Source organism: Pongo pygmaeus, chromosome 3 (genome assembly GCF_028885625.2).
Source record: "Pongo pygmaeus isolate AG05252 chromosome 3, NHGRI_mPonPyg2-v2.0_pri, whole genome shotgun sequence".
NCBI lineage: Eukaryota > Metazoa > Chordata > Mammalia > Primates > Hominidae > Pongo > Pongo pygmaeus.
The window spans coordinates 131,334,955-131,355,374 of NC_072376.2; the positions used below are offsets into that span (position 1 = coordinate 131,334,955).

Sequence of the window (20,420 nt, forward strand, 5' to 3'; positions counted from 1 at the left end):
TCAAGTAAAGGGAAGTGAAAAGGATTTTGGCTTTTTCTCCCTATTGCTTGCAATTCAATTTGGCCACACACTGGGCCACTAGACTGTCTTCTGAGAAAAGAGGTAGGAGAGGGAAATGTTAGACATGGTTTAATGAAGTCACATGTTCAATGACAATTGAGACTCAGCCTGCCCAGGAGCTAGGTAAACATTAGGCTCTCTGGCCTCAAGTAGTTGGTGCTTAAGAGCAGGCATAACAATCTTCTGCCAAGGGAAAATATTGATCAATAAACATAAACGTTACCTGAAAGAGTTCTTAACATTTCAGTGATTATTTTGTTAAGAAAGAAAAAACAAAGATTGTTTGTTTCAGAAATTTTTAAGGTGCCCAGCCTAGGCTTCTATGTGAATTCCTGAATAATAACAGGCCAAAAGAATTCAAGGCTGGGTGTGATGGCTCATACCTGTAATCCCAACACCTTGGGAAGACAGGGTGGGAGGATGGCTCGAGGCCAGCTGTTGGAGACCATCCTGGGAAATATAGTGAGACCTCTCGTCTACAAAAAATTTTTAAAAATTAGCCAGGTGTGGTGGTGCGCCTCTGCAGTCCTAGCTAGTTGGGAGGCTGAGGTAGGAGGATTACTTGAGCCCAGGAAGCCAAGGCTGCAGTGAACTATCATCATGCCACTGTACTCCAGCCTGGACAACAGAATGAAACCCTGTCTGTCTCCTTTTCCATCTGGCGGCAGCCATCAGGTAAGCCAAGATGGGTGCATACAAGTACATCCAGGAGCTATGGAGAAAAAAGCAGTCTGATGTCATGCGCTTTCTTCTGAGGGTCCGCTGCTGGCAGTACCGCCAGCTCTCTGCTCTCCACAGGGCTCCCCACCCCACCCAGCCTGATAAAGCGCACCAATTGGGCTACAAGACCAAGCAAGGTTACGTTATATATAGGATTCGTGTTGCCGTGGTGGCCTAAAACGCCCAGTTTCTAAGGGTGCAACTTACGGCAAGCCTGTCCATCATGGTGTTAACCAGCTAAAGTTTGCTCGAAGCCTTCAGTCCATTGCAGAGGAGCGAGCTGGATGCCACTGTGGGGCTCTGAGAGTCCTGAATTCTTACTGGGTTGGTGAAGATTCCACATACAAATTTTTTGAGGTTATCATCATTGATCCATTCCATAAAGCTATCAGAAGAAATCCTGACACCCAGTGGATCACCAAACCAGTCCACAAGCACAGAGAGATGCGTGGGCTGACATCTGCAGGCCGAAAGAGCCGTGGCCTTGGAAAGGGCCATAAGTTCCACCATACCATTGGTGGCTCTCGCCGGGCAGCTTGGAGAAGGCACAATACTCTCCAGCTCCACTGTTACCACTAATATAAGTAAAGTTTGTAAAATTCATACTTAATAAACAATTTAGGACAGTCAAAAAAAAAAGAATGAAACCGTCTCCTAAAAAAATAAAATTAAAATTAAAAAAAAGAATTCAAGAAAATTCCTCTTCCTTAATCACAGATGGATAATGCTTCTAGGGCTTCCATGCAGGCTATAGTTAGCTGCAAATGATTTTATTCTTCCTTCTTTCCCCAGGCCTCCAATATCACAAGCTCTCTTTGAAATATAACCTTGATCTTTAGCAGGTTTCTAACCATTAACTTTCTGTCAGAAGAAGGGAATATTTCAATAAAGGTGATCATTCAAAAGGTGGATTTACTTATTTTTTCTTAACATTAAATTATTATTTATATTTATTGTTATATTTAAATAAGGAGATACTAGGTTGCCTAGTGGATAGCACATAGATTGGCAATCAATGGACATTATGTCAAATTCTACTTGGCTATTTTATACCTCAGACTTGCTGTTTTTGATTGAGTTGCATCTGTAGATGACAATATCACCTCATAGTAATGTTTTGCAGAGATGCTGTAAGAAAAATGCTGTTTGTTACTTCATATGCACTCAACAGATGGTATGTTTTTGTTCCTTTTTGTGTGTGTGTGTGTGTGTAAGGGGCAGAAGAATTGCTTGAACCGGGGAGGCGGAGGCTGCAGTAAGCCGAGTTTGTGCCACTGCACTCCAGCCTGGGCAACGGAGCGAGATTTCGTCTCAAAAAAAAGAAAAAAAGATAAATGTTCATTCAATATTATTAGAGGATTAAATGTTTGTTCCTTTCCAAAGCATGTGTCAAGAAGCAGTTTTGCAATCCAGACTGAAATGGAACTAGTCAGGAAAAGTTGTTATAAACCCTTGAGAACACGCTAACCTTTAGAAAAAAAACTCACCCAGTGTTTATTTGGGACCCTGAAGTCCAGTAAATAATGTGTACTTAATTAAAATCTCAGCTTCTTTGGGAAGGAAGTGAACTTTCTTTGTCGTTCAGATTGGTAGGCAAAGGAATTTAGACCAAATTAAAGTGTTGTTGAGCCTTCAAAATACAAAACAAACGAAATAATACTTCTAAGGACTAAATGATATGCTGATTTTTTTGTCTTCCTACACTGACATTTTAACTCTTTTACTGTATTAAAAATATAAAGTGGCCAGGCGCAGTGGCTCACGCCTATAATCCCAGCACTTTGGGAAGCTGAGGCAGGCGGATTGCCTGAGCTCAGGAGCTCAAGACCAGCCTGGGCAATATGGTGAAATCCCGTCTCTACTAAAATACAAAAAATTAGCTGGGTGTAGCAGCGTGCACCTGTAGTCCCAGCTACTCAGGAGGCTGAGGCAGAAGAATTGCTTGAATCCAAGAGATGGAGGTTGCAGTGAGCTGAGATCGCGCCACTGCTCTCCAGCCTGGGCGACAGAGTGCAACACCGTCTCCAAAAAAAAAAAGAAAAGAAAAAAGAAAAAATATAAAGCATTTAGGCCATTGAACATTATCTGTGATGCAGTTTCATAAGTATTTCTTGAAGGAATAAGTAAATGAATCAATGATTGTCTTTACTCTGTTCTCTACCTATCTAAATCTTATTAATCAATGTCCATTTTTTCCCCTATAAATGTCCTTCCAGAGGATTCCAGCCCAAAATGTAGATTAAAACAAGTGCCCTCATTTTCAAAAGTACTAGACTACCTTTTAGAATTCACTACCTCTCTGCCCTAAGTTTCAATTGCTAGTCAACTCTGACTCAAATGATCACCTCTGAGTTTAGGTTAGGCCCAATCAATTATGTTCTCATAATCAATTCTCAGAGACTATTCAATGAGTATGTAATCTCAAAGCATTAGTCCCAAAATTGAACTCGGGACTCTTAAGGGTGCCACCATGCTATTCCAGATAGTCAATTTTAGGAGGAAGTACAGTGTAATCCCTGACTTTTCATGCCAGTCTGCTCAAGACACTGAGGAACCCCATCCAGGCCAATTCCAGTCCTGGCTGTCAACAGACATCAAACCAAAGTAAGCCCTATGTAAAACAGATATTTTTAAAAAGTGGCTGGGAGCGGTGGCTCACGCCTGTAATCCCAGCACTTTGGGAGGCTGAGGCAGGTGGATCACCTGATGTCGGGAGTTCGAGACCAGCCTGACCAACATAGTGAAACCCTGTCTCTACTAAAAATACAAAATTAGCTGGGCATGGTGGCGCATGCCTGTAGTCTCAGCTACTTGGGAGGCTGAGGCAGGAGAATCGTTTGAACCTGGGAGGCAGAGGTTGCAGTGAGCTGAGATGGTGCCATTGCACTCCAGCCCGGGCAACAAGAGTGAAACTCCGTCTGAAAAAAAAGAAAAAAAAAAGAAATCTGTGCTTCTTGCTTTTCCATAGTCTTCACTTTGGTTACTCTTGCCCTCTCTAAGAGTGTGCTTCCTGAATCAGATCCCAGGGCCTACTTTCCTAGGTGTGGTGCTTTCTAGAGACTCCTAATTAAAAGGCAGCCTTAGGAGTACAATCGTTGAGTTACAATCTTTCCTCTTTCTGTAATTCCCTCAGTGCAAACACTTTGTTGTGGACCATATCAGTCTCTTGGTGTTTTCAAATAGTACCAGTGAATCTGATAAATTCCATTGTGCTACACTAAAATAACCTTCAGGGCCTCTTCCCTATCTCAAAAAGTCTTAATGATGGTTTTTTAATGATACTTTCGTTTACCATCCAAAGGAATGAGAGAAGAGGTTAAAATTCTAGACCAGGTGAGAGGTGAAGGTGAACAGGTTGAGACAGATACTTTTTATGAGTAGCTTGCTGAGGAGCTTGATTCTTCTGAGTATGTGGCCAACAGCTTTTTCCCAGCTTTCCAGTGCCTGCTAAAGAATGAACTTGGCCGGGCACGGTGGCTCACGCCTGTAATCCCAGCACTTTGGGAGGCCAAGGCGGGCAGATCATGAGGTCAGGAGTTGGAGACCAGCCTGACCAACATAGTGAAATCCTGTCTCTACTAAAAATACAAAAATTAGCTGGGTGTAGTGGTGTGTGCCTGTAATCCTAGCTACTCGGAAGGCTGAGGCAGGAGAATCACTTGAACCCTGGAGGCAGAGGTTGCAGTGAGCCGAGATTGCGCCACTGCACTCCAGCCTGGGCATCAGACATCTCAAAAACAAACAAACAAAAAAACAGAATGAACTTGAGCAAGTCATTTGGGGAAAAGGAAAGTTTGCCGCTCGATGTTTGTTATTTTCTATGGTGATTTCTAAACATCTCCATTCCCTATTGTCCTTCCCTCTTTTTCTCAGCCGTTTTTCCTCCTGAATGCTCTTTGTCTCTTCCCACACCCACTTCAGTGGTATTTTTTTCTGCACAGCTTACTAAGCCTGAAGTTCTCCCACTTCCTTTGTTTCTATCTTCGTCTTCCATGCACATGTTCTATCATTCTTTAAGATTCTTCTTTTTTGGGGGGATGGAGTCTCATTCTATCACCCAGGCTGGATGGAGGGTACAGTGGCACAATCTCAGCTCATTGTAAACTCCGCCTCTTGAGTTGGAGCAATTCTCCCACCTCAGCCTTCCGAGTAGCTAGGATTACAGGCGTCCACCACCATGCCCAGCTAATTTTTTTTGTATTTTTAGTAGAGACGGGTTTTCCCCATGTTGGCCAGGCTGTTCTTGAAATCCTGACTTCAAGTGATCCACTTGCCTCGGCCTCCCAAAGTGCTAGGATTACAGGCATGAGCCACCGCACCCAGCCTCAAAATTCTTCTTTTGAAATCTGTTACTTGCATAATGGACATGCCAGCTCTGAAATTTTCCTCTTGGGACTGGAATAAAGGGAAAAACAGGAGAAAAAAAGATAAAAGAAGCATTAGCTCTGTTTCTCATCTTCCTCTGTGGGACTAAAGAGAGACAGAAACCAGGCTGTCTCTCTCTGTGAAAAACCCATGAACCTTGGAGGTTTCTTTATCTCCCTTGACAGATTGAAGCCTTAAATATCTGTCTAAAGTCATTAGACTGTTAAAGTGTTTACATTTTATTTATGCACTATTCTGTTAATATTATCATTACCATGATTGATCATATTAAGAGAAACAATGCTATTTCCCATTTTTTTGTTATTTAATCTTATCGAATCTGGTATAATTTGTTGATATTATTAAAACAGAATAGTGTAAAATGTCAACATGTTAAAAGACTCATAAAATGATTACATATTTCAGTGAGGCATCCAATTGATACTTTAACATTGTAGACATAATAAAAGAGTTCCTATGACAATTATTTATCACAAGGTATTTTGCCACAAACTCATAAGAAAATTCATGACATCAGCTTTCAGAGTGAAAAAATACATTGAAATTTAAATTATAAAATATATGAGTTGTGATTGTGAGATTTTTATCTCAGTTTTTCTAGAAAGCATGCAAAAATGAAGCACTTTTACCACTGTGACATTATAGTCACTTGTCTGCTGAAATTACAATGAAGAAGAAGTCTTTTGTCTTAATCTATAATGAGTTCAGTAGAATGGCTGCATACTTCTTCAAGCTGTTGAGCATCCGCTTGTTGCTAAAGAGATTTACGTTACTATCTAGTGAGGTTTAGTTAGTGTGATAATGAGGGCACAAGGGAAATTTTCAAAAAACAGTTGGGTTTTAAATAGATAATGTGAATTTAGCTACAAAGAGGCATAGATCACAAATATCTAAAGATAAGAGCTACTACTGTGTCCCAACAGCACAGTGGTTAAAGGTAGTAGGAAATGAATTAACATAAATGTGAAATAATTCAACCTAGAATACCAAAATGGTACTCAAATTTCTCCACTTAAGATATCACATAGAGGGCTGGGTGTGGTGGCTCACACCTGTAATCCCAGCACTTTGGGAGGCTGAGGAGGGCAGATCATCTGAGGTCAGGAGTTCAGGACTAGCCTGGCTAACGTGGTGAAATCCCGTTTCTACTAAAAATACAAAAAATTAGCTGGGCATGGTGGCGTGCACCTGTAATCCCAGCTACTCAAGAGGCTGAGGCAGGAGAATCGTTTGAACCCAGGAGGTGGAGGTTGCAGTGAGCTGAGATCGCGCTGTTGCACTCCAGTTTGGGCAACAAGAGCCAAACTCTGTCTCAAAAAAAAAAAAAAAAAAAAAAAGATATCACATAGGATGTGATATGTTATCACTTAATGAAGGTATCACATGGAATGATAGAGAATTGCATATTTTAGAAAAGTACTGACTGACTATAAATACATAAATAAATAATTCTAGTGGAAAAATCATCCAGCATATCCTGACCAATGGCTTAAAGTCTGCTTTTTGTTTTTGTGCTAGTTGGATAGTAACAGTGGCCACTGCTTGATTAATTACTGGCAATGATAAATCAACTTAATATATGTTACCTCACTCAATCAACCCAGCAACCTGTACAAGACAGACATTTTCACATAAGCATACTGAGGTTTAGTGAGGTCGAATAATGTGCTACATCTTAAAAGGTGAAACCAGGACCGAAGCACTTGTCCTTCACCGCTAGGACACCTGTATGCAGGGAAACTTACAGGCAATGAGATGGTCACAAGATTTCTGCCCATCTTCAAACAGATGCATACAGTACTTTGTGAACTCACTAGTGAAAAGCTAAATGAAAGCAAAAATATGAGTGCACTGAGGTTTAAAATAAACCTAAACAAAGCCAGTGGATTTCATAGTCTGAGCTTTGTCTGGTTTCCTGATTGGTGATGAAATATAGTTGAACTTATGAGCCTCTCAGAAAAATGGAGACATTTGTGGGGGAAAATACGGAAAACATGATAATCCTCTGGACTGTTGTTCTCATAAAATATAGACATCTCTCTCAGACAGCAACAACATTAGCCATGACCTACACATTCTTTTTAAAATACATCACTGAGTCCATTTAAAGTTACAAAATGTGTTACTCAGTGCACAAATAGAATAACAGTTGTTCAAACCAAATTAAGGGCTCCCCTCAGATATCTCTTTTATTGACAGTATATTGGTACACAGGAACTACAGCCATTAAATAAGTACTGTATTCTCAACCTAGAAGATTTGGTGGGAAATAACTTCTGAAATTGATGTTGAACAGAACAAGTGGCTTTCTAGTTAATGTTTACAGATACTTTGGTTCTTCCTGAATGACTTGTGAGTTCTATCACATTCCTGCAATCACTTGTATACATCTTTCTCTTTTATTAAACTGAGAACCACTGGAGTGTGGGCTCTGAGTGTGATTCCTCTTTGTTTACCCAGATTATAAAAATAATTCATGAGTTTATAGTGATACTAAAAAAGAAAAAAAGGGAGAAAGTGAAGCTACTCTTCAGAGAAGAATGTTAGATAATGAACATAGAAAAGATGATAGAATTAGTAAATCACCATTTTCCAGACACCAACATAATACCATTCAGGAAAGTATCATTAATAGATGCTAAAACTATTGAGTGGTTAAAATATTGTTGGAGAACGAGATATTTACTGTCAAAGAATCAACCACACATTCATTATAAACTATTCAGGAATAAACATTTCCTTTACAATTGGAAAAAGATAGTAGACACCTAAACCAAGTGACAATAATTAATATTAGCAATAACTGGAGAGATTCCTTCTTCCTCTTCTCCTTTGATATGTTTTGGCTGTGTCCCCACTCAAATTTGATCTTCAGTTCTAGCTCCCACAATTCCGATGTGTCACGGGAGGGACCCAGTGGGAGTTAATTGAATCACGGGGGCAGGTCTTTCCTGTGCTCTTCTGGTGATAATGAATAAGCCTCATGAGATCTGATGGTTTTATAAAGGTTATTTCCCCTGCACAGGCTCTCTGTTGCCTGCCACAATATAAGACATCCCTTGCTCTTCTGCTATGATTGTGAGGCCTCTCCAGCCATGTGGAACTGTGAGTCAATTAAATGTCTTTCGTTTTTAAATTACCCAGTTTCAGGTATGTATTTATTAGCAGCATGAGAGCAGACTAATACATCTTTTCTTGACAGAGCCTTTCTTCATGTGCCAGGCTTGGTGTGCCGGAAGCTATGCTTTCTAAATGGACCATTCTGCTTCTTCTTTCCTATGTTGTCCTCCTTTTTTTCTTCTTCTTCCTTCTTCATCAGGCTGAGATATTTCAAATAGGAAGGCCCAGGAATTTGGTTACATATAGAGAAAATTGGAAATAATGGGAGCAAAGGAAAAAGGAGTACTAATATAGAAAAAGGAAATGCTGGAATGAATCCTGTGCCATTGGATTGGAACTGGAGATATCTGTGTAAACTCATTGTTTCAAATAAATTGATAGCTTAAGGTATAGATAGATATGGATATAGAAATAGATAAAATAACAGAAACAAGGTCAGGCACTGTGACTTATGCCTGTAATCCCAGCACTTTGGGAGGCCAAAGCAGGTGGATTTGTTGAGCTCAGGAATTCAAGACCAGCCTGGGCAACATGGCAAGACCTTGTATCTACAAAATATTTGAAAATTAGCAGGGTGTGGCGGTGCACACCTACCGTCCCAGCTACTCAGGAGGCTGAGGTGGGAGGATTGTTTGAGCCTGGGAGGATAATTTGAGGCCAGGAGGTTGAGACTGCAGTGAGCTGTGATCATGCCACTGCACTGGGCGACAGAGTGAGACCTTATCTTAAAAAACAACAACAACAACAACAAAAGCCAAAGGAAACAACCAAAAAAAATAGAAACAGGAATAAACGTATGTATGTGTGGTTGTACATACAGCTGTATGTCCAAATATGCACACATATATTTTGTAACTCAATACCCTGAGAAGTCAAAGAAGTAAAGAAATCACTTTAGCGACAAGCATACCTAGTGCCTAGATCTAGTTTTCTAGAAATAATTCCACTAGAAGGAACCTTGGAGTTCTTCTCCAAGGGGGTCCTTGGAGAAATGGCTGATCCCAGGGACAGAGCAGGCATGCCTTGCTGGGCTAGAGAATAAGGAAAGAGCAAAGAATAGTGGGAACATATCAAAAGGACACAGAAACCAGTTGGGAGGGGCTTCACTGGTCAAGGGTCAGACAATTCGAGCAGCAAAATAAAGGAGGTGAAATCTGACTTCAATTTCCCTGAGTAGCTGGTGTATGACAGGGTAGGACAGACAACTCTAAAAGGACCAAACCACAGCTGTCCTCAAGCAGCTCTGGCAGAGGTTCAGCCTCTTAAGCACAGAGGCCTCATGCTGCTCTCCAACAGCTAGAATAGTGGAGATGTGCTTGAGGCAGAAGAGGAAACTAGAAGAGATGGCACCAGGAAGTGAGGTCCAAAACAAACCAACAAATAAATAATGATGGTAATGGATGAAAACTCTTTGAGTAAAGTAGAAAGCCATGAATCTATAATGATGTTAACTAACTAATTAGGTTTACTGGCACAAAGCATAATCTCAACAGTGTTGTCGAATGTCACAGTCCATATTCAGGCAAGAATAATAAAAAAATGCTAAAACTGATGGGTGAATGTATTAGTCTGTTCTCATGCTGCTAACAAAGACATACCCAAGACTGGGTAATTTATAAAGGAAAGAGGTTTAATTGACATACAGTTCCACATGGCTGGGGAGGCCTGACAATCATGGTGGAAAGCAAAGGAGGAGCAAAGGCATGCCTTACATGGTGGCAGGCAAAAGACCATGTGCAGGAGAACTCCCCTTTATAAAACTATCAGATCTCATGAGACTTATTCACTATCATGAGAACAGCAGAGGAAAAACTGGCCCTATGGCTTAATTACCTCCCACCAGGTCCCTCCTGCAACACATGGAGATTATAGGAGCTACAATTCAAGGTGAGATTTGGGTGGGGACACAGCCAAATCATATCAGTGAAGTATGATGAGGAATAGGACATTCACATAGCCTCAGAGTGTTTTGTTAATTACTTATTAACTAATAACGACAACATATTTAACCAATTTTAAAGTAGAGAAAACGGAAAGACACCATCTTAACCAAGTTTTCAAAGTTAACATCATCAGATAAAGGACAAATTGATACCTTGTGGGTCTTGATATGATGCACTGAGGAGACCACATCATTTATGTGGTATATCTGTCAAAAATGCACAAATCATGAGAAATCAGACAAAACCAATTTGGGGGACTTTCTACAAAGTAACTTTTCAAAAGTAACAAGAGCATGAAAGAGAAAGACAGGAAATGTTTCAGACTGAAGGGATCTAAAAAAGCATGTCAACTAAATGTGTCATGTGATCCTGGATTAGATCTAGGCCCTATGATGGACATCATTGGACGACTGGTAAAATTTGAATGGGGCCTATGGATTAGACGGTAATTTACAATGCTAATTTCCTGGTCCTAGTGTGATTTTGTAGTAGATTGTCCTTGTATACACGAAACAAACACTGAAATATTAAGAGATAACATGGTATAATATCTGCAACTTATTCTCAAATGGCTCAGAAATATTATCAGAGGATCTGGGTGATAAAAACAAAGGGGAAACTTTTGTTTGAGATGTCAAAACACGTATCTATATAATTTATGATTTCAAAAGGTAACCACAATGGAAGCTGATATTTAGGACTGAATGAAAATGAATTTACTTATGCAAATTTGTAGAATATAGCTATGATGGTAGTTGAAAGCAATTATAGCACTTGAAATACTTATATTAGAAAAAAATATATGTGTCATTTGTGACAACATGGATGAACCTGGAGGACATAAGTTAGGTGAAATAATTCAGGTTCAGAAAGATAAATGCCACATGATCCCATCTGTGAAATATGAAAAAGTGAAACCTCATCAGAACAAGGTGTAAAATGGTGATTACCAGACTTGGGAATAAGGGAACTGGGGAGATGTTGATCAAAGGACACAAAATTTCAGTTAGACAGGAGGAATAAATTCAAGAGACCTATAAAAAATAGCACATCATGGTGACTGCAGTTAATAACAATATATTGTGTATTTGAAATGTGCTGCCGGGAGCGATGGCTCACACCTATAATCCCAGTCCTTTGGGAGGCCAAGGTGGGCAGATCATTTAAGATCAGGAGTTCGAGACCAGCCTGGCCAACATGGTGAAACCCCTCTCTACTAAAAATACAAAAATTAGCCAGGCATGGTGGTGCATGCCTGTAATCCCAGCTACTTGGGAGGCTGAGGCAGGAGAATTGCTTGAACCCAGGAGGTGGAGTTTGCAGTGAGCTGAGACTGCACCACTGCACTCCAGCTTGGGCAACAAAGCAAGATTCTGTCTCAAAAATAAATACATAAATACATAAATACATAAATACATAAACAAGAAATTTGCTAAGAGAGTAAATTTTGTGTTCTCACCACAAGAAAATAAGTATGTGAGGTAATTCATATGCTAAATAGCTTGAATTTGCCATTTCACAATGTATGCATATACCAAAACATCATGTTGTATACCATAACCACACAATTTTTATTTGTCAATTAAAATAAATAAATGAACTTTTTAAAAGAAAATAAGAATATAAATAGGACAAAATGATATTATGTACTTCCCAGTAATGTCATTTGAGAAAGACATTATATCATCATTGTAATATTTTTGGCAAAAATATTTCAACTGATTCTAATCATGAGGAAACAATCAGACGAATTGAAACTGTGGGACATTCTATCAAACACCTGGCCCAAATGCTTCAAAAATGTCATTCTCATGGAAGTCAAAGAAAAATAAGAAAAACAAACACAGAACACTCCTAGAATAAAAGCTAGAGAAACTCATGATCTAAATGCAATGCCTGTCTGGTCCTTGTTTTGCCCTGGATTTTTTTTAAAAAGCTATAAATGTCAATGCTATTATTTAGACAATTGGGGACATTTGAACATAACAGAACAGTATTACATAGTATTAACTGTATAGCTTGTGATAATATTATATTTATGTAGAAGAGTATTTTTTTTCTCAAGAGGTGTTGTGTCATGACATCAGCAATGATAAACAGACAATAAATCTGACAAATGTTAATACTTGGAAAATCTAGGGGATGAGTACTCTGATAGTTGGATGTTCATCGTATTGTGAGGTTATTTTCAATGTTTCTTGAGGTTTTACATTTAAGAAGCATTTGTTAAGCACTATGTGCTGGAAATACAAATAAACAAGACCCTTCCCCAAGGAAATCCCAGTTTTATGGAAGATGTGACATGATGAAATTGCTGAAGTGTATGCTGATAGGTGCATGAATACAGACGTTAAAAAATACACATTGAATGGAGAGTAAATTTTGTTAATAAAAACATCAGAAATAAAGCTTAGAAAATTAAAATTCTCATATGCCATAGTCCACAGATAATTATTGTTAACATTTATATATGTTCTTTCTGTCCTCTCCCTTCCTCTCCCTTCTCTTGCTCTCTACCCCTGGGAGATGGGAGTACTAAATGGAAGTCACATGGAATATTCAGTTCTGTTCTCTGATTTTTTCACTCATTATATCATTGCAGAGTATTTTCCTTGCCATTAACATTTCTTTGAAATTTCCATTTTGGCTGCACAATATTTAATTATACTCCCCCATTGTTGAAGATTTTTACCATTTCCAAATATTCTCTATTATAAATGATTATAATAAGGAAATGATTAATAAAAAAGGGGTTTGGATAGCAAGAGAAAATGCTCGTCATAGTATGAAAGTAAATAAATTTTTAATATATTCCTTTTGATATATTCCTTTCACTCATTTTATAACAGGAGATGCTACCCCTTATCTAATTTTCCAGTTAGTTTATATAATGATTTTGCTGAATTAGCTCATGGTGGTATTTTATATTGAAGTAACAATATAGCAATATCAGGTTATATGTTGATACTAAGTATTTGTAATGTGAAATTATAATTCTTCATTTGATTTTTCTACTTCTGAAAGAAGTTTTAATATAAAATGCAATTTAAAGGAAACACTTTATTATATTAAAAATAATTTTCCTTATTTAATATCCCTCTCCCTTTAACCTTCCCCCTTAAACTTCTCTGTGGATTTTATTATCTCTTGAAATGAAAATGTCTTTGGGCATTTATATATCTGAAAGATAAAATGCCTAACACACTAACAGTTAAAGATAATTTTTCACCTACTCTGTTGAGGAAAAAAATTCAGTGTTGGGTTTTTTTGTTTTTGTTTGTGAGACAAAGTCTTGTTCTGTTGCCCAGGCTAGAGCACAGTGGGGTGATCATGGCTCACTGCAGCCTCAGCCTCTTGGGCTCAAACAATCCTCCCACGTCAGCCTCTCAAGTAGCTGGGACCACAGGCACACACCATCACATTCAGCTATTTCTTTCTTTTGTGTGTGTGTGTACACTGGTCTCCCTATGTTGGCCAGACTGGTCTCAAACTCCTGGCATCCAAAAGTGTTGCCACTACAGGTGTGAGCCATTGCACTGGGCTACAGTGTTGTTTGGAGAAATTTAAAGGGGAAAGGCACTCTCACATACCATTTATGGGAGTGTAATTTGATATAACTTTTTTGTAGGATAATATATTTAAAATGCTAATATGCATAACCATGTTCTTATCCTTATTTTAAGGTTTTAAAAACATATACAGACAACTTTTAATTGTCCTTGGGAGAGAGAGACTAATATAGAGACTAATATAGCTAACGGAAACATTAAAATCCACTGACAGTCACTTTACACAGGCACTTCAGTGCCCTCTTTCCTCAAAGATTTTTTTAAATCCTCTAATAAATAGCAAAATGATGGACAACATGATCCCCTGCTTTCCTCTATCTCCAGACTACTCTTGGCAGATGTATCAGTGATTAGTGAAATAGCTAAATAGCCACAGTGAGACAAAGTAAAGGCCAAATGCTCGTATAATCCCTAAACAGGACAGGTAGCCACTGAATAATTAAGGTTTGACTATGCAGTAGATATAAATTATGCCTAACAAATCCCTTCTGCTCAGCCCTTTCATTATATAGCACAAAATGGATTGTATAGAGTAAGTCTTTCCACAAATGTTTCATAGCAGAGGATGTTTCAATGAGGATTCTAAATTAGTTAAATGGTCTAAGTACAGAGGAGACAAAAAGGATAATTAGAAACATGCTAAATTGTTGGCCAGTACTAAAGTCTCTAATACCTCTTCGGAGACTCCTTTATGTTATCTCTATTCCTATAAAGAAATGGTAATAAATCAAATAGATTATATCCACAGAAGGCATTTTACAATCGTACAAGTGTCCCTAAATGGCAACTTAATTGGAAATAAATAAAAACTTTACCTTATACGGTTATAACCCACAATTTTCTTAATGAGCAGAGCTGCCTATTGGGTTTTTATAGCTAGTCTTTCCCACTTTCAAACTCTGAAGACATGAAATGTTCTTTTTGTTATAGCCCAGAAGCTTTTTTGTATTCTAAATGTACCCAAAATATTTTTATTTGTGTGTCTGTGCACACTGTGTATCTCAACACAAATGTGACGGGTCCTCCAATGATGGGTCAGGAAGCTTGGAAAGTAAAGTTACCTTATGTGCTAAGATCTATTTCTTCCAACGTTTGACAGTTGTTTACCTTTAAGATCTTAAAAGGTCAAGTGAAGCATCAGTATTGTCCTCTCGATGTTACTCTTTATATTTAGATTAATGTCTTTTATATTGAAATGCAATTGCCACTTATTTTATCAATATCATAGAGTCTGAAAATACTTCTTTTTCTCCTTAATCTATTATTGTATTATTTTACTTGTTATACTAAAATGCAACTCCTTGATTTAGTGTTATTTATGCACTTTTGTAATGTAATCAATTACATCCAATCCATAAGTAGCAGCAGGATTATTGACAACATTCAGCACAAGCAATGAGGTTGATTTTTAGATTTTAGACACTTGGTTGGCTGCTAAATAAAAACAGCAGTTTTGGCCAGGTGCAGTGGCTCACACTTATAATCCCAGCACTTTGGGAAGCCGAGGTGGGAGTTTGAGACCAGCATGGGACCAGGAGTTTGAGACCAGCCTGGCAAACATGGAGAAAACCCGTCTCTACTAAAAATACAAAAATTAGCCAGGTTGGGTGATAAGTGCCTGTAATCCCAGCTACTCTGGAGGCTGAGGCAGGAAAATGGCTTGAACCTGTGAGGCAGAGGTTGCAGTGAACCTAGATTGTGCCACAGCACTCCAGCCTGGGCTACAAAGTGAGATTCTGTGAAAAAATAAATACAAATTAAAAAAAAAAAAAACAGCAGTTCTAAATTACCAAGTTAATGATTTATCCTTTTAACTCATTTCCTTTTATTTCACTAGGTCTAGTTTTTTTATTTTTTTAAAAATAATTAATTAATTTTTTTTTTAAAATAGAGACAGGCGTCTCATTGCCCAGGCTGGTCTCAAACTCCTAGAGTCAAGAGATCCTCCCACCTTGGCCTCCCAAAGTGCTGGGATTACAGGTGTGAGCCACCATGCCTGGCCTAGGTCCAGTTTTATTTATTTATTTTTCTTAAAAATTGATCATGCTATATTATCTTTGCTCTCCTGTTGGTAGACTCAAGATAAAAATACAACAAACATTTAATGAGAGTCAACTGCTCATCTTGCCTAGGGTAGGAAAAACTTAATGAAGTTCAGTTCTGGAAATGCCATTATAAAGTGGAAATGTGTGAAACAGACTCTGTTCCAATTGGTAGATACAATATTATAAGTGGATTATTAATGACTCATCAAAGAACTTGGCATTTAAAAATATAGAAATGTATTATGAATATCTAACAATTAAAAAATTTATCTCAAACCCATAAAATTGAGCTGTAAATTATGAAATTATAGATTAGATTGCTAGAAGGTACTTGTCGACGAATCTAATTTGATATCTTCATTTTGCAAATGAGGAAACCAAGGTGCAGATAAGTTAAATAATTTTTTTTTTTTTTTGAGACAGAGTCACACTCTGTCACCCAGGCTGGAGTGCAGTGGCACGATCTTAGCTCACTGCAACCACTGCCTCCTGGGTTCAAGCAATTCTCCTGCCTCAGCCTCCCAAGTAGCTGGGATTACAAGTGCATGCCACCACACTCAGCTAATTTTTTGTATTTTTAGTACAGATGGGGTTTCGCCATGATGGCCAGGCTGGTCTCGAACTCCTGACTCAAGTGATCCACCCGCCTCAGCCTCCCAAAGTGCTGGGATTACAGGCATGAGCCACTGCACCTGGCCCAAGTTAAATAATTCTAATCAAAATCATACAATTATATTGCAGCAAAGATGGGGCTACAAACTAACATATCAAACTCTCAGTTTGATGCTCATTTTAGTGCCGCATACTGAACTCCTTATACGAGTAGTGTATATGTGTAGTCCAAAATCCATTAGCCTCAAAAATGAATGGAAGAATCTATAAATAAGTAGACGCTGATTCTAAAGATGCCCTATAACACAGTAATTATTATATTACTAAAGCATATTAGTAATTATTTTGATTACTAACATCTTAAAATTTCTTTTCTCTTTCTTTCTCTCCCTTCCTTTCTTCCTTCCCTTCCCCTTCCTTCCTTCCTTCGTTCCTTTCTTCCTTCCTTCCTTTTTCTTTTTCTTTTTTCTTTTCTTCCTCCTTCCTTCCTTCCTCTCTCTCTTTCTCTGTCTCTTTCTTTCTGTCTCTGTCTCTCTTTCTTTCCTTTTTAGAGACAGAGTCTTGCTTTGTCACCCAGGATGGAGTACGCTGACACAATCTGCTCATTGTAACCTTCAACTCCTGGGCTCAATTGATCATCTCGTCTCAGCCTTCCAAGTAGCTAGGACTACAGGTGCACACCACCACACCCAGCTAAATTAAAAAAAAAAAATTGTAGAGATGAGGTTTCACTATGTTGCCCAGACTGGTCTTCAATTCCTGGCCTCAGGTGATCCTCCCACCTCAGGCTCCCAAAGTGCTTGAATTAAAGGCATAAGATACCGTGTCTAGGCTCGTCTTAAAATTTAAAACTACTTCTTTCTCAGAAATCTCCTTGGAGCAAGGTGTAATACATTTTTCAGCCAATCATTTCTTTTTCACAATAATAGCCTTTGCAACATCTTAGCAGAATCAACAAATATTTATTGAGCATCTTTTATTTTTGAACCAGGGACCGTTCTAGGCAGTTGGGATGCAGTGGTTGAACCAGACAGAGAAGGTTCCTGTTATTACAGAGCTTACATTCTAATATGTGTGCATGCACACGTTTGTGTGTGTGTACATGCATGTAGTAGTCATAGGGAGCAAACAAAATGAAATGAGAAAATATCACTGATATTGTTTCGATGCTTGTCCCCTCCAAATGTCATGTTGAAATGTGTTCCCCGATGTTGCAGCTGGAGCCTACTGGAAGGTGTTTGGGTCACGAGGGTGGATCTCTTATGAATGGCTTGGTGCCCTCCCCATGGTAATTAGTGATTTCACATTCTATTAGTTCACACGAGAGCTGGTTGTTTAAAAGAGTCTGGCATCTCCTCCTCTCTCTCTTGCTCCCTCTCTTGCCATGTGATATACTGGCTGCCCGTTTGCCTTCTGCCATGATCGCAAGCTTCCTGAAGCTTTGCCAGAAGCTGAGCACACGCTGGTGTCATGCTTGTACAGCCCGCAGAACAGTGAGCCAAATAAACTTCTTTTTATAAATTACCCAGTCTAAGGTATTCCTTTATAGTGATGCAAAATGGGCTAATGGAATCACAAAGTAATAAAGGCTCTGAGGAATAAAAAGATGATGGAGAATAACTGCAGGCTACTCTAGTGTGGAAAATAAAGGTTTCTTGAGGAATTGAATACTAAAGAAAAGAATGACTGTAATCCCAGCACTTTAAGAGGCTGAGGTGAGAGGATCACTTGAGGCCAGGAGTTCAAAACCAGCTGGGTAACACAGTGAGACCGCTGTCTCTATAAAATAAATAAATAAATAAATAAATAAATAAATAAATAAATAATTGGGCTGGGCATGGTCACTCACGCCTGTAATCCCAGCAATTTGGGAGGCCGAGGCAGGTGGATCACCTGAGGTTGGGAGTTCGAGACCAGCCTGATCAACATGGAGAAACCCCATGTCTACTAAAAATACTAAATTAGCCGGGTGTGGTGGTACATGCCTGTAATCCCAGCTACTTGGGAGGCTGAGGCAGGAGAATCACTTGAACCTGGGAGGCGGAGGTTGCAGTGAGCCAAGATCACGCCATTGCACTCCAGCCTGGGTAAAAAGAGCGAAACTCTGTCTCAATAAATAAACAAATAAGCCGGGCATGGTGGTGCAAACCTGTAGTCCTAGCTACTCGGGAGGCTGAGGTAGGAGGACCACTTGTGCCCAGGAGTTTAAAGTTAAAGTGAGCTATGATCATGCTACTGCACTCCAGCCTGGGTGACAAAGTGAGACACTGTCAAAGAAAGAGAGAAAGAGAAAAAAAGAAGGAAAGAAAGAAAAGAAAGAAAGAAAGAAAGAAAGGGAAAGAAAGAGAAAGAAGGAAGGAAGGAAGGAAGGAAGGAAAGAGAGAGAGAAAGAAAGGAAGAAAGAAAGAGAAAGAAAGAAAGAAAGAAAGACAGAAGACAACTAGAAAATAGCTGTTAAAGAACACCCCAAGCAAAGGTGAAAGCTAGTGTAAAGGTAGGGAATAAAGTTGGCCCACTCAAGAAACAGTAAAAAAAAAGAAATAATACTGATTAAAACAGAGATAAATAAAATAGAATAGGCCAGGAATGATGGGTCATGCTTAATCCCAACACTTTAGGAGGCTGAGGTGGGAGGATTGCTTGAACCCAGGAGTTTGAGACCAGCCTGGGCAACATAGACCCCTGTCTCTATAAAGAAATAAGTAAATAAAAATTAGCTGGGTGTTGGGTGTGGTGGCACATACTTGTGATCCCAGCTTCTTGAGAGGCTAAGGTGGGAGAATCGGTTGAGCCCAAAAGGTCGAGGCTGCAGTGAACCATGATCATGCCACTGTACTCCAGCCTGGGTGACAGAGCAAGACTCTGTCTCAAATAAACAAACAAATAAACATAAATAAATAAATAAAATAAGAATATAGAAAGACAATAGAGAAAATAAATAAAACCCAAAGTTGTTTCTTCAAAAAGATTAACAAAATGACAAACGATTAGAGTGACAAAGAAAAAAACAGAGAAGACTCAAATTACTAAAATCAGAAATGAAAATGGAGGCATACCAATTTTACAGAAATAAAGAGATTATAAAAGAATGAAACATGAAGACTGAAACACAAAGAAATAGAAAATCTGAATAGACTCATCACTAGTAAGAAGATTGAATTAGTAATCAAAAACCTCAAACAACAACAAAAAAAGCCCTGAACCTGAAGTTTGCCACCTCCACTGGCAAATTCTATTAAACATTTAAAGAAGAACCAACAACAATCCTTCTTCAGCTCTTCCAAAAAAACTAAAGAAACATCTTCTAACTCATTCTATGAGGCCAACAACCCTCTAATACCAAAGCCAGACAAAAACTACAAGAAAAGTACAGACAAATATCCCTTATGAACACTGATGCAAAAATTATCAACAAAATACTAGCAAACAGAATTCAACAGCATATTAAAAGGATTATACACCATGACCAAGTAGAATTTATTCCTAGAATGCAAGGATGGTTCAACATATGAGAATTAATTAACATAATTAATTAACATTAATTATTTAACATTAATTAACATTAACAGAATGAAGGAGAAAACCCACATGATCATCTTAATTGATGCAGAAAAAAGCATCTTACAAAATTTAATACCCTTTCATGATAAAAATGTACAACAAACCAGAAATAGAAAAAAAACCACCTCCATGTAAAAACTATATATGAAAAACCCACAGCTAACATAATACTCAGTTTGCCTTTTCATGGGAGTAGTTTTGAATGAAGTTTTAAAACAAATAAGATTTTCCCAATACTGTTCTATTCCACTTGCATTCTGTTGGTCAAAGCTCATCAAACATACAACCCTGATCCAAAGGGAGGGAGCTGAAAATTTACATGACAAAGGATGTGGATACAGGGGTATAAAAAGTTGTGGGGATTTGGCAATATATCACATCCATCCTCATGTTTGTAATGGATA

General features: G+C 38.5%; 1 pseudogene; it reads left to right on the top strand.

The window, feature by feature from the left end:
- Positions 1-717: 717 nt before the first annotated feature.
- Positions 718-1,416, top strand: LOC129035731 (large ribosomal subunit protein eL15-like; annotated as a pseudogene).
- The last annotated feature ends 19,004 nt before the right edge of the window (positions 1,417-20,420 follow it).